This window comes from Pinus tabuliformis, chromosome 1_1 (assembly GCF_031772625.1).
Source record: "Pinus tabuliformis cultivar Carrire ecotype Pingquan chromosome 1_1, CPIR1, whole genome shotgun sequence".
Taxonomy (NCBI): Eukaryota; Viridiplantae; Streptophyta; class Pinopsida; order Pinales; family Pinaceae; genus Pinus; species Pinus tabuliformis.
In genome coordinates this window covers 841,534,542-841,547,402 of record NC_142297.1, presented here as the reverse complement: position 1 = coordinate 841,547,402, position 12,861 = coordinate 841,534,542, and positions in this window count along the sequence as shown.

The following is a 12,861-nucleotide window of genomic DNA, read 5'->3' as shown; positions in this document are numbered from 1 at the left end:
ATTAGATTAAACAATCATTATTCATCAATAACATGAAAAGATTGGTGACTTAAATCTCCTCATAAATTATCCCCTTATCATCTATAACATAAACAACAACTACATTAACAATAATATTAATGTATTTATATACATAATATACATATATTTAATAAATTGTGTTCCCATATATATATATACTAGCTATACAACACGGATAAGACAACTGCAAATTGATTCCAAATACCAAAACTACATGAATACATGCTAATATTATTAATTAAATGATTATTAATTTTAATTATAAAAATACAAAAAAATATAAAAATTTATTTTATATATTAATAAAAATATTTACATATATTAATACTATATACTTATATAATAATATTAATATAATTTAATAAAATATTAACTCAAATGCTTTTAAATATTTTTCTATTACTTGTCTTATGGGTGTGGCTCATTATTTTATATATTGATAAAAATATTTACATATTATAATATTATATACTTATATAATAATATTAATATAATTTAATAAAATATTAACTCAAATGCTTTTAAATATTTTTCTACTACTTGTCTTAAGGGTGTGGCTCATTAGTTAGGGAACTACCAGTTCATGTCGCTGTGCAAGTCAAAGGTCCAAAACTTGTCTTACCCATGTCCTACAGTGCAAAATGGTGCAGTTAGACATGTAAAAATGGTGCAGTTAGACATGAAAGTTACAGTGGCGGCCATCCAAAATCAACGTCGTGTCAAACAAGTACGACAGTGTCAAACGAGTACTGATTCCCAATCAAAACAAATATATATATTCTTCTGCCACCACTCTTTCCTACAATTATTCTAAATCAAAACATGTGTGGTTAAATAAATAACCAACCCACTAACGAAACCTCACTTATGACAATTATAGTGCATTGCTGCACATGTCAAAAGGTTACAAGATAATAACAACGAACACCATACGTACGAAGTTCCCTTAGTCACCAAACGTCTTATTTCCATGCATTGCTTTGTTCGCGCGTTCATGACTTTCCGCAATGTCCTACTTTTCTGCATTACGTTGTTCATGTGTTACTTTCCTGCATTAAGTTCCCTTTGTCAATGACTTTCTGCAATGTCTTACTTTCCTGCATTACTTTCCTGCATTACGTTGTTCATGTGTTCATCGTTTTTCGCACTGTAACAGCGTGAATTTTATGACACAGCAAACATTAAAAACTGTGTAGCAAAGTAGACTTTACGTTTATAACCAGATGGGATTGATTTCCACCTTGTAGACTTTACGTTTGGTGTATGGAACTTTGAATCTAAGGGTAACGAAGATGTAACGATATACTTTACCGCTTATAAATTCTGCGTCATACTTATAATTTCATTGACCAGACAGCATCCGACTCACTAACACTTCACAGGATGAAATACAATTCGAAATATTCAAAATATGACGTTTTACAGCATTCCATAAGTCACAACGATACAAAGGACCGATATATTTCTCACCTATTTTTACACCTGCATCACTCATCTTTCTTACAAAAATCAAATTTCTAGTTAATGTTTGGATATGTGGAACACCAACTTGTGTTCGAATCCTTCCACCCATGAGATTTGACTTGAATTTTTATCGTCCTATGATTATAGCTATTGGTTCATCTCCTATGAAAACATAACCACAATTAAATATTCCATACTTACAAAACCACTCCCTATGAGGAGTCATATGAAACCATGTGCCTAATTCAACCCTCCATGCCTCATGAACTACATGTGTACATGAACAAGGTAAGTACAAATCCGCTCCTTCATCTGAGGAGGTTTTCGATTCTAAGAAGGATCATATTCAAATCCCTTCCTCTTCATAGAAATTTTCGGTCTAAAATATTTCTTATAATGCCTTTATTTTCCACATATCCAACATATATTTACAAGATTTCTTGGATATTTATATATTCCTCTAGATTTAAATTCCCTACTCTAGGAATTATTTTTATTTTTATTATAGGAGCATCCTCTTACAGACAAGGAATCTTTGTTCTAGCTTTCCATGTTTTTCCATCTCATATTCTCCAATAATAAGAATGAGACTATTTCATCAAACCTTAAAGTAGTTTCATTATGACCTATAGCAACATTCAAACTATCTCACAAGTCTTATAGAGAACATAACAAAATAATGCGCGTATCTTCATTTGAAATCTTAATATCAATAGAAAATTGCTCACATGCCATAGTATTAAAGGTGTTCAAATGCTTCATCACAAAATCTCCATCCTTCATCCTCAAGTTATACAACTTCTTCTGCAAGAACAATTTTTTCACTAGGGACTTAGAATGATACTTAGCCCCTAACTTGTCCCATAAAGCATTTAATGTAGCTTCATATGAAACATTTAGTGATAATGAATCTAAGATACACAATGGTATTTTTCTCTTTTCCTTTTGAACCAGCTTGGTCTAGTATTTTGTTGACATCACTATTTGTAGTACCTAGATCCACACGATTCCACTGGTCTTTTTCCACCAATAAATATTCCATTTTGATCTTCCACAGCTCAAAACTCCACTCGTTATATTTTTCAATCTCTTCTTTGAACTAATTTCCATTTCCTTTTCACCACAAGAATAATTTCCATAGATCTCCCACTATAACAGGGTCTACCACAAACCCTAAACAAAACCCTTAGTCAAAACGTTGTTCCCTTGAAGCCAAAACTTCTTTGGTACCAAATATAGGTTCTAACCTTATACAATTAGTTGATGTAAATAGATTCATAACAAAACAAAAAATAAGCAATGGAAGCACACACATAAACACAAATATTTTATCCTAGAACACCAAAACTAAGAAAGCCGACATTTTTTTTCAAAATATGTATTCCTTTGTATAGTTTACAATGCAACATATATGTATCGTGACATCCATGAACCGCCAATACATTTACACTGAATTAGAATACAACCATAGATCCTTAGTTTATATAAAAAAACCATGGGAAAAACCACTATGCACCGGAAAATTGTTTTTAGCAAAACCTTTGTTGTGCATCACACATTGTACACATGTTGGAATAATTGTGCAGATACTATAATGCATACCTAATATTCATTTTATATAGTTAAGCTTCCTTTACATATGGGGTAATATGTCTTTTAGGTTTTTCTCTTTATTGAAACCACTAATATGAATGCATATGATATGACATTTCCTAGTCAGTGACCCCCGTTCCTCATGTTGTTTATGAAATATTTGTTATATTCTTTTGTAGTCCTATTTCATAATTTGAAAAAGGTGTTTCAGTTTCCACATATTATTTTCTCCTTTTGTCTCCGTGTTGTCCCTTTGTGGGAAGTTGTATAGAATTTTGCTTTCATTTTCTCTTGCTGTTTCTAGATTTTTTTTCTAGTAGTGGTTTTATTATCGTGTGGAAACAATGCTGTATTGTTCTTTCTATTTTGTAGTGAGATATTCTTTGACCAGATGGCTTTCTAGTTGGTTTTGAAAAAGAAAAGGGTGGTATATTTCTTGCATTCACGTTTCAACTACTAAAAATTATTAGTGAATGCTTTTTGTGCATGATTATTGTTGTTACACTTGTCACCCTTTAAATCATATATATATATATATATATATATATATATATATATATATATATATATATATATTGTGCTCTCTTGTATTCACCATCACCTTGCTCATTAATGTTGGCACTCTAATTAATGTCATGTGGGATTTTTCTTGTATTCACTCTTGTAGTTTCTAAAATGTTGCTAGTAGTTGGGTTATTCATGCCTCCTAGTGGTGATTTGAATTGGATCATTATATTTTTTTCCATCCATCTCGGTACATTTGGAGTGGAAAATGTGGAGGGATTAACTCATGGGACCATTTTTACTAGCGGGACCCAGTTTGGCAAAACACAGTCTGAAACCTTCCAGGAGCATTTTGAGGCATCAAATGATGTTTTTGGGGGGTAAAAATTTACCTCTTTAACGTAGCACCTTTTCATTATATTCTACGCATAGAGGCATTTCCAACGACACAAGAAGCACGTCAATCAGAATCCATATGAAACATTTATGCCACTTAGAAGTTGACCTTCCTGTTTTCACACCTATAGTTCTGGGGGATGTCGTGTCAGACCCAATTATTCATGGAAAAGGGGCCAACCACTTGTTTTTGATGTAAAAGACTCTATAAGAGTATATTTTTTAACTCTATTTAAGAGTTGGTGTAGTCAAACTTAACCACTAGTAGGCTATTGGGCTGTGTTATAATCAGGCCAGTAGGAAGAAGAGGCATTCCATTATTTTGAGAGAATTTTTTTCCATAGCCAAGAAAAGATAGATAGGAGAGATAGGAGGTAGGGAACATAAACTGTGTGAGGTCTAATTGGGACTTCAGATCAGGGATACCCACTTGGTTGACAAATTTTCAACACAATCAACATGACATTAGTTTTCATTAATGACAACATACGAACCAACATTAATATATGTAGCAAGTAGGAGTTAACAATTCCAACACCATCCCTTAATGAGTACTTGCATTAATCTTTGTCTACTACAATATTCATTAGCATCTCTATTGATTTTGAAATCTTGTAGGTTATGAGCTCCATTAGGTTGTCACATATTCCTCTCAAGAATATAGTTGCGACCCGAGTTTCCTAGCACCATTGGACATCATTAGCACTTGAAATGTTTCATAACCCTTGTAAAGATATGATGTCAAACTTCCAAATCATGAATTATCCCTTTAATTATTAGAAAAAAATCAACATATGTGTATCAATAAACCCAATGAAGTATAAGTTCTCCAATTCTCTATTGTCTCATATTATTTGAGCAACCATCAATCTCTATTTAAACAGGAAACTTCCGTATCTAGATCTGGAGATATAATTTCACATGACCATGACCTATTTCACCTATGATTTTGGAGATTCATCATCAGTTATTAAATATATCACAATTGTAAAATACAATGAAATTTGTTTCTCACTAAAATTTCTAAAAACATTAGAAGTGAAAATGAGGAGAACCAATGATAGGTTTCTTAAATAAGCTAGTCACCTTTAAAGAACTTAGCGAGGGCTAATGTCATTGGGCCAACCATAGCGATCCAATCATTCCATGTTTTAGCATCAAAGGACATGATAACCTAATATTTTATCTCCCTCATCATGCATTTCAACATCGAAATTGGTGACATTGTAGTGAACACCAAAGTTGTTAGTAGAAACTGAGTGTATATTGTTCAATAAAGAAAGAGTACATATATAAATTGTTGTCTCATGTTCTTGGTCCCTTATGTGAGGGAATTAAGCCCAAGGTTTCCATCATAGAAAATGGGGAGAATAGATGTGTTTTCTACACACCAAACGAAAATAAGTATATATTTCTGAATAAAGAAAGAATGAAAACATAAATATGTTAGGATTTGGTTTAAGATTAACAAGAAAACTTAACCATATTAACAATTGATTTATAGAATATCTCAACCACACACCAAACTAGTAAGCAATTAGTTAGAGAGAATCTCCCATACCAAACTAGATATAACTCTTATGACTTAGTAAAAGAGCTAATTAGTGAAATCTATTTTAAGTCTTTATGTGGTTTTGGTATCACGTGGTTTTGTGCCTGTGTATTTTGATATAATGAAAACTTCAAATAGGATTGGGATGCTTCATTACAATGGGCCTCGAGGTGAGTGGTGAAGGTTCCCTTGGACAACGTCGCCAAGTTTAGTCAAATATATTAATAGATCTATTGATGCTAGCTTTTCCTAGTTTTGGTTTTTCAGGGTAAAAACAATGTTGTCTTGCTAAGTTGCAAATTTTATTTTCTCTCACATTTTTATTCCTAACACTAACAACCTTGTGCAAAATTGGAAATCACTCACATAGAGATTGTCTCTACATCACAATAATAAATCACAATCTTATAATATGATGAGAAATCATGCATTGCCCTTGAGTGACTCTATACAACTCACTATGGGGGAGATGAGATGTTGTAGTGAAGCATTTGATCAAAAAATCATAATGTTGGTCCATAAAAATAATAAGTAATAAAAGTATCGAGGAGATGTTGTGGTGTAACATTACATTTAAAAGTAATAAAATGATATTTTAATAAAATAAAATTGCTAATAACATAAAAAACTTTCAATGTCAGCCATAAATAAAATAATTTAAATTTCAACCTCAATTTTACATAAATTTTATAGAAATAAATAAAGTAATTAAAATTTAAAAAGTCCTTATAATTTAGTTAATATGGTGTGTTAAATTTTATCTTATCTTTTTTATAATAATTAGATTAAACAATCATTATTCATCAATAACATGAAAAGATTGGTGACTTAAATCTCCTCATAAATTATCCCCTTATCATCTATGACATAAACAACAACCACATTAACAACAAGGAGCCACTGTTGTGGCGCTAGTCCCTGCCAGTTAACAGAACAGTTTGGTCAGTTATTATTATGAGATTTAATTTGCGTTATCATGAGAGCTGGTTTCCATTACTAGTGTGTTGTAGGCATGCTTACTTGTATTAAGATTTAATGAATTGGATGGTCAATTGTTGTATGAACTTTTTGACTTTATGCAAAGAGTGAAATATAATGAACTTTGCCTTTGTTAAGTAAGAATTGTCATAAATGTCATTGAACTGATAAATGCTTGTAATGTTGAGTTTGTATTTCTTAAAATAAGATTAGTTTTAGATATAATTTTCCAATGTCTCATGATTTAAAAAACGCTTAGATTAATAATTAAAATATAATAAAATTTAACAGTGAATCATAGAAAACTTGAGGGAAAAAAACTATAAAAGCTAATAATAATGCATTATAATGTATGAAGAATTAGAGAGTGTTAAAGTAAGTTATGTATTTTAATAACCACGGGGTATAAAATATATTTAAATGCATAATAATGAATTATAATGTACATAGAATTGGAAAGTGTTAAAGTCAGTTATGTATTGTAATAACCACGGGGTATAAAATATATTTAAATTCATAATGAATGACTAATAGGAAGGTGTTAAAGTAAGTTATGTATTTTAATAACCATGGTGCACAAAACATATTAAAATAATAGGAAGGTGTTAAAGTAAGTTATGTATTTTAATAACCATGGTGCACAAAACATAGAATTTTCTTATTTTTTTACATTTGAATATTATGGAAATATTCATAAAATGATAATGACCAAATAAACATTATTATGAATATAAATTTGTTAATTAAATTCGCGGTGGAGAGTGTTCAATATTTACATAGATCATTCTCGAAGGTCAAAGAAGAACTTAAGCATTTAAAAATTATAGTTATGGAGTCTTGAACCCATGATTGAAAGATTACATATCTAGTAACATGTTTGGACATAAATGATACCATTCAGGTTAATCTCAATGATTGAGGAATTATTCCATGGTCAAAAGAACAAAAGATATATTTATTTAAAAATATTGTTTATCATAACTTTAGTGTGAACTTTAAATTTGTCCAATTACTAATTAGCAAAGAAAATAAACCCTGCATCTAATTTCTAATTAGTAATTTGTTGCATCTAATTAATAATTTGTTGTCATGCAAAAGGACATGACTTTTGGCCTTTTTTATAGTTTTGGGTTAGTAAATATACTATCTAACTACAATAATAAAATAATTTTGATAAGTTTATTTTATAAATTAAAAATTAAAATAAACAAATTAAAATTAAAAAAACATTTAAACTTTACGAGTTGAAATCTAAATTGATCATGATCTCCAAGAAAAAATTCATTATCTTTTGGTGTTCTATACTCTTCCTTTTTGCAATATCATAATATTCGAATTAAAAAATATAATTTATAATTTAAACTGATAAGCTAATACATTGTGTAATAATATATTGAATATATATAAAAATATATATTTTTTACACAGAGAACATTGGTTTTGGAGCATAAGCAGTGGCAGTAGAATCCAAATTCAAAATATAATCCAGTTCATGTTTATCAAAATCGTTCTGTCATTTTTGTTGCAAAATACATTTATGTCAAGTCAAAGAAATGGCACTTTATAAGCTGGATAAAGAAGTATTCTGTCAGTACAATGTCAAATTTTGTGCTGTAACATTTTGTCATTCTGTCAGCAATCACAGCACTTCATTCCAAGTCTCCACGTTTCAAAAATTTCAGTTGAAGGGGATCCCATGGAATTTGCAGAAATTTATGCTTCTTTATACGAGCTTAGCTGCTGAATTTTAACAACATCATTTCCAGACTTTCCTAGAATGGCTGCAACTGCGCGTTCAGATATTACAACTTCAACTGTAGTTTTTGTGATAAGCTCACCAGCTGCTGTGACACTGCCAAAGGTGATATACAATGTCAGGGACATTAGTACAGAAATGGTGATCAGCAAAACCCCCATGATAGCAGCAATCGACAAAGTTTTGCAAATCTTGTGTACCTTCCAAATCCGGCAGAACTCCCTTGACGAAGAATTGGCTCCTCAAACTCAGAGAAATTGCCAATACTGTTTATATCGCGATTTGACTGAATTTTGAAACAAAGCATATAGTTAGTACTAGAGGGGTTGGTGTTTGCAGACAGATTTATGCTTAATTATCTTAAATAGAAATTTAATTGCAGCAAAGAATCTGCTTTTATTCTAAGAAATCAAAATCAAAAAGTAGCAACAGAGGGACAGTAGAGGAATTCTTGGCAAATGTTGGAAAATGTCGGAGGGAAATCAAGAACTGCATACAAAATGGGTGCACTTGTTTGCTGTGGAGTGCCTGAAATTTCAACCACTGCTTCAGATGTTCCTGGTCTAACTTCAAGAAGATTAACTTTGGCATGAGAAATCTGACCATACAAAGAAAACATGATCAGTAAATAAAGGGTCTTCATAGCAAGGTATCAACAATTGAGCTTGAATCACTAGCCATTTAACACATTGTTATTTCCTCTAGCATTGAAGCTAAATTTATCGTTAATCTCATACTGCTGCCATGTTATCTCATTGCGGCGAAATGTGGCAACAGTTTTAAATATACAGAACAGGTCCCGTCAAAAATTGATCCAGTACAAAAACCAGAGCAGAAATAATGTCGAATAGTTGATAACAGTTGTCAAAGACAAAAACCTTGTTTTAATTAACAATGGATGAAAATAAATAAAAATGTTTAAACAAAGCTGACCTTTGATGACCATGGGGCTGGTGAAGACTGCATAGTCGGATAGCTTGATGATGAATGGCCAGAATCTTGAAACGGGATGCTAGAAGAGAAAGATGTACGAGGAGAGTGGTATTCAAACCTTGTTCTAGTACTTGATGGTGCCAGAGATGAAGAAACCATAGCTGCAGTACTGTACTTGTCATGGTTTAAATTTTCTTGCAGTCTTGAAGTTATCTGAACTAAAGGTTCTCGAGCAACCCTTATAACATGTACAATGTGCCAAAAGCTTGTTTAACATTAAAAAGAGTATTTGATTGACTAAAGCTCTATAACAGTAAGAGACATCCCTAACATGACTTGTCTAACTTCAAGGAGATTAGCTTTGGCACGAGAAATCTGAATATACAAAGAAAACATGATCAATAAAGGATCTTCATAGCAAGGTATCAACAATCGAGCTTCAATCACTAGCCATTTAACACATTGTTATTTGCTCTAGCATTGAAGCCAAATTTATCGTTAATCTGATACTGCTGCCATGTTATTTCATTGGGGCAAAAGAATATTCAAAATAGAAAACTCATAAGGTATACAGGAACCAGTATGTGGCAACAATTTTAAATATACAGAACAGGTCCTGTCAAAAATTGATCCACTACAAAATTCTGAAAATGACAGAAACTGCCATTTGCTAAAATTCTGAAATTGAAACATGATACATTGAAGCATAGTAGAGCAGAAATAATGTTGAATAGTTGATAACAGTCGTCAAAGACGGAAAAAACCTTGTTTTAATCAACAGTGGATGAAAATAAATAAAAATGTTTAAACAAAGCTGACCTTTGATGACCAAGGGATTATAACCTAAGTCGAACCAAAGTTTTGGGGTGGAAAGGTTTTGGGGTCTTATTGCGGGTTTCGCATTGTTCGAGGTGAATGGCAGGCTTTGGCTCAGTGTTTGACGTTACTGCGGTACAGATGGGAGTCCTTTTCAACGCAGACGGATGTACATTCCCACGGCTACATAGGTACATCACTAAGCTGGAGTATGTATGTGCCGCATATTGTGTTTTTAATGGAATGTATTATGGTTTGTAGAAAGGAATAAAGACCTACAAGTATTTTTCGATGGCCTTCTGGAGACTTCGTTAACCAATTTCGTCATTTGCACATTTCTTGTTTTTGTTTTTGGGTGGGAGTGTGAGGATTTTTACAGAAGCTGTCCTGTTTCTTCGAAGCCTGAGCGAAGTCTGGCCAGCTTTAGCTGAAGAAACCATTGGTACACTGTTGTAGGGTTTCTTTTTTCTTCTTTTCGGGTGAAACTGTGATTCTTGGTACAGATTGAGCGGCAATCTTTTGTAATTTGAACTGTTTTTGCACATGAAGATCTAAATAAATTAGGGTTCATGGGTATTTAGATTGAAGCTGGAGTATGTATGTGCCGCATATTGGCTTTTTAATGGAATGTATTGTGGTTTGGAGAAAGGAATAACTGGACTTTTCATGGTTTAAATTTTTGGGCAGTGTTGAAGTTATCTGAACTAAAGCTTCTTGTGCAACCCTTATATCACGTACAATGTGCCAAAAGCTTGTTTAAGATTAAAAAGAGTATTTGATTGACTAAAGCTGTATAAGAGTAAAACACATGCCTAACATGGCTTGTTGTAGGTTTGCAATGTTGACGAGATCTCTTTTGATTTGCAAAAACAATTTATTAGAAAGTGAGTATTGTATATACCTGAACCAACTGATCAGTTTCGAAAGCACACCGAGGAAGGTCTTCTCTTTGTAATATTCTAATATTGGCAGCTGTTGTGTGCCTCATATCAGAAGTCACTGCAGCACCCTTACCAATTAGACAACAAAATTTCAAAATAAGATCAAGCTGCTGAAAGGTACTTTATCATATGCAATCCTATTACTGGTTACAGAACTGTATCTGCCATCAAACTTTAGATTCACGCTAACTAGCTAAACATGACAATGCAGAAGGAGAGATCAAAACCGTGAGGCTACAAAGTCATAAACTTCTGGAACAAGGCTTGCAGCACCTGCTTTTCAATGAGATCTAATACAAACATTGGCTGAAAATATTGCACAGTGCTGAGGATGTAGGCAATTATGAGATTGCCATTGTCTTAGTATACAACAAAGGGGCAAAATGGTGCAAGAAAATGCAAACAACCGACTAGAAATTTTAGGCACGGGTTTCATAAAAACCTTTAAGTCCCCTTGCCGAAGTACTCCAAAGGTAGCTTCTCCATACACGACACTGTGTGTGAAGTGGACTTCAAATCATATAAAAAATGAAATGGGTTGAGGTAAACTTACTGCTTTGAAATCCAGCATTGAGTGCGAGCAAGAATACCAATGGAATGAGTGGAAGCTACCAGAAATGTATATCGGCCATTGTGTCCTTCGTCCTTTGTAGATTGGAAACCATGTGACCATTCTTCAGATTGTAAATTGCAAACCATGTCAGCACTCTTCAGATATATGGCATATTCAGATGGTCTCTGGGATAAATTCTTTCTTGGTAGTGTTAGTAGATTTTATGCAAAGCAGTTACCCTGTAGCATTCGTTTCGAAAATATAACTGTACGTTTGACTTTGAATCAGATGTATTTAGGAACATGCAAAAAATTTAAGCAAATTGTAGAGGTAACAGTAAACAGAAACTTAGGTAAAATAAAACAAAACCTTTCCATCGCAAAACTTTTGTTCGACTTAGGTTATAATGCTATTATAATGAAAAATCATGTCGGTCAAGCAACGGCCAGCAATTGATCGATCCCATATAGTCGCAGGGAGGTAGTAATAATACCAAATGCATTATGCCATAATTCCATTTTCAAACAACATATATTCATTTTAAAGTCCATATAGTTTGGTGCTATTTATAAAGTCTAGCTGCAAGCATGTTGCAGAATGCGTTCGATCTCAAATACAAGACAGAAACACAAACAGTACAAAAAGACATGTATAAAGACTTTCTAGCTCTCTTTCCTGAATCGTTACCTACACTATGCAAGAAACAAAAACTAACATAGCATTCAGCCATAACATAGGAAGAAACAGAAATGAGTAGCCGATTCAATATACAATTTGTCATTTAACTGAGTGGATAATAAGTGCATGTTTAATCAATCTATGGAATCTTTGGTGTTTGCATTCAGCAGCTGTAGATACAAAATTATTACTGATCTGATGTTGCATTTGCTGTATTCAATGATATAATTTAAACCAAACATGGTACTTTTTAAGATGGAGCAAAAATATAAATAAAAAAGGTGGCAAGACAATCTTTGGTTGTCAAGCTTGAAGCATGATGCAGAATGCGTTCCATTTGAGATACAGAACAGAAACAGAAACAGTACAAACACAGATGCATAAAGACTTTGTAGCCTTTTTTCGTCAACTGTTGCGTTACATGTTCTTTGTAAATGAGTCAAAATTGCAAGTCAAATACTTGTATTACAGTAAGAGCATAATATGAAGAAACATATTCATATTACTTTTGCATTTGTTCTGGACGTGAAGGCCACCATGTTCCTGCATTTTGTAATCTGTATAACAAATAGTTAGTTAGAATAAAATGATAACATTGTAAATTGAAGAGAGGACATATTTGAGAGAAAACATGTTAAGGAGTTATGTGAACTAAAGCTTCTTGTGCAATCCGTAT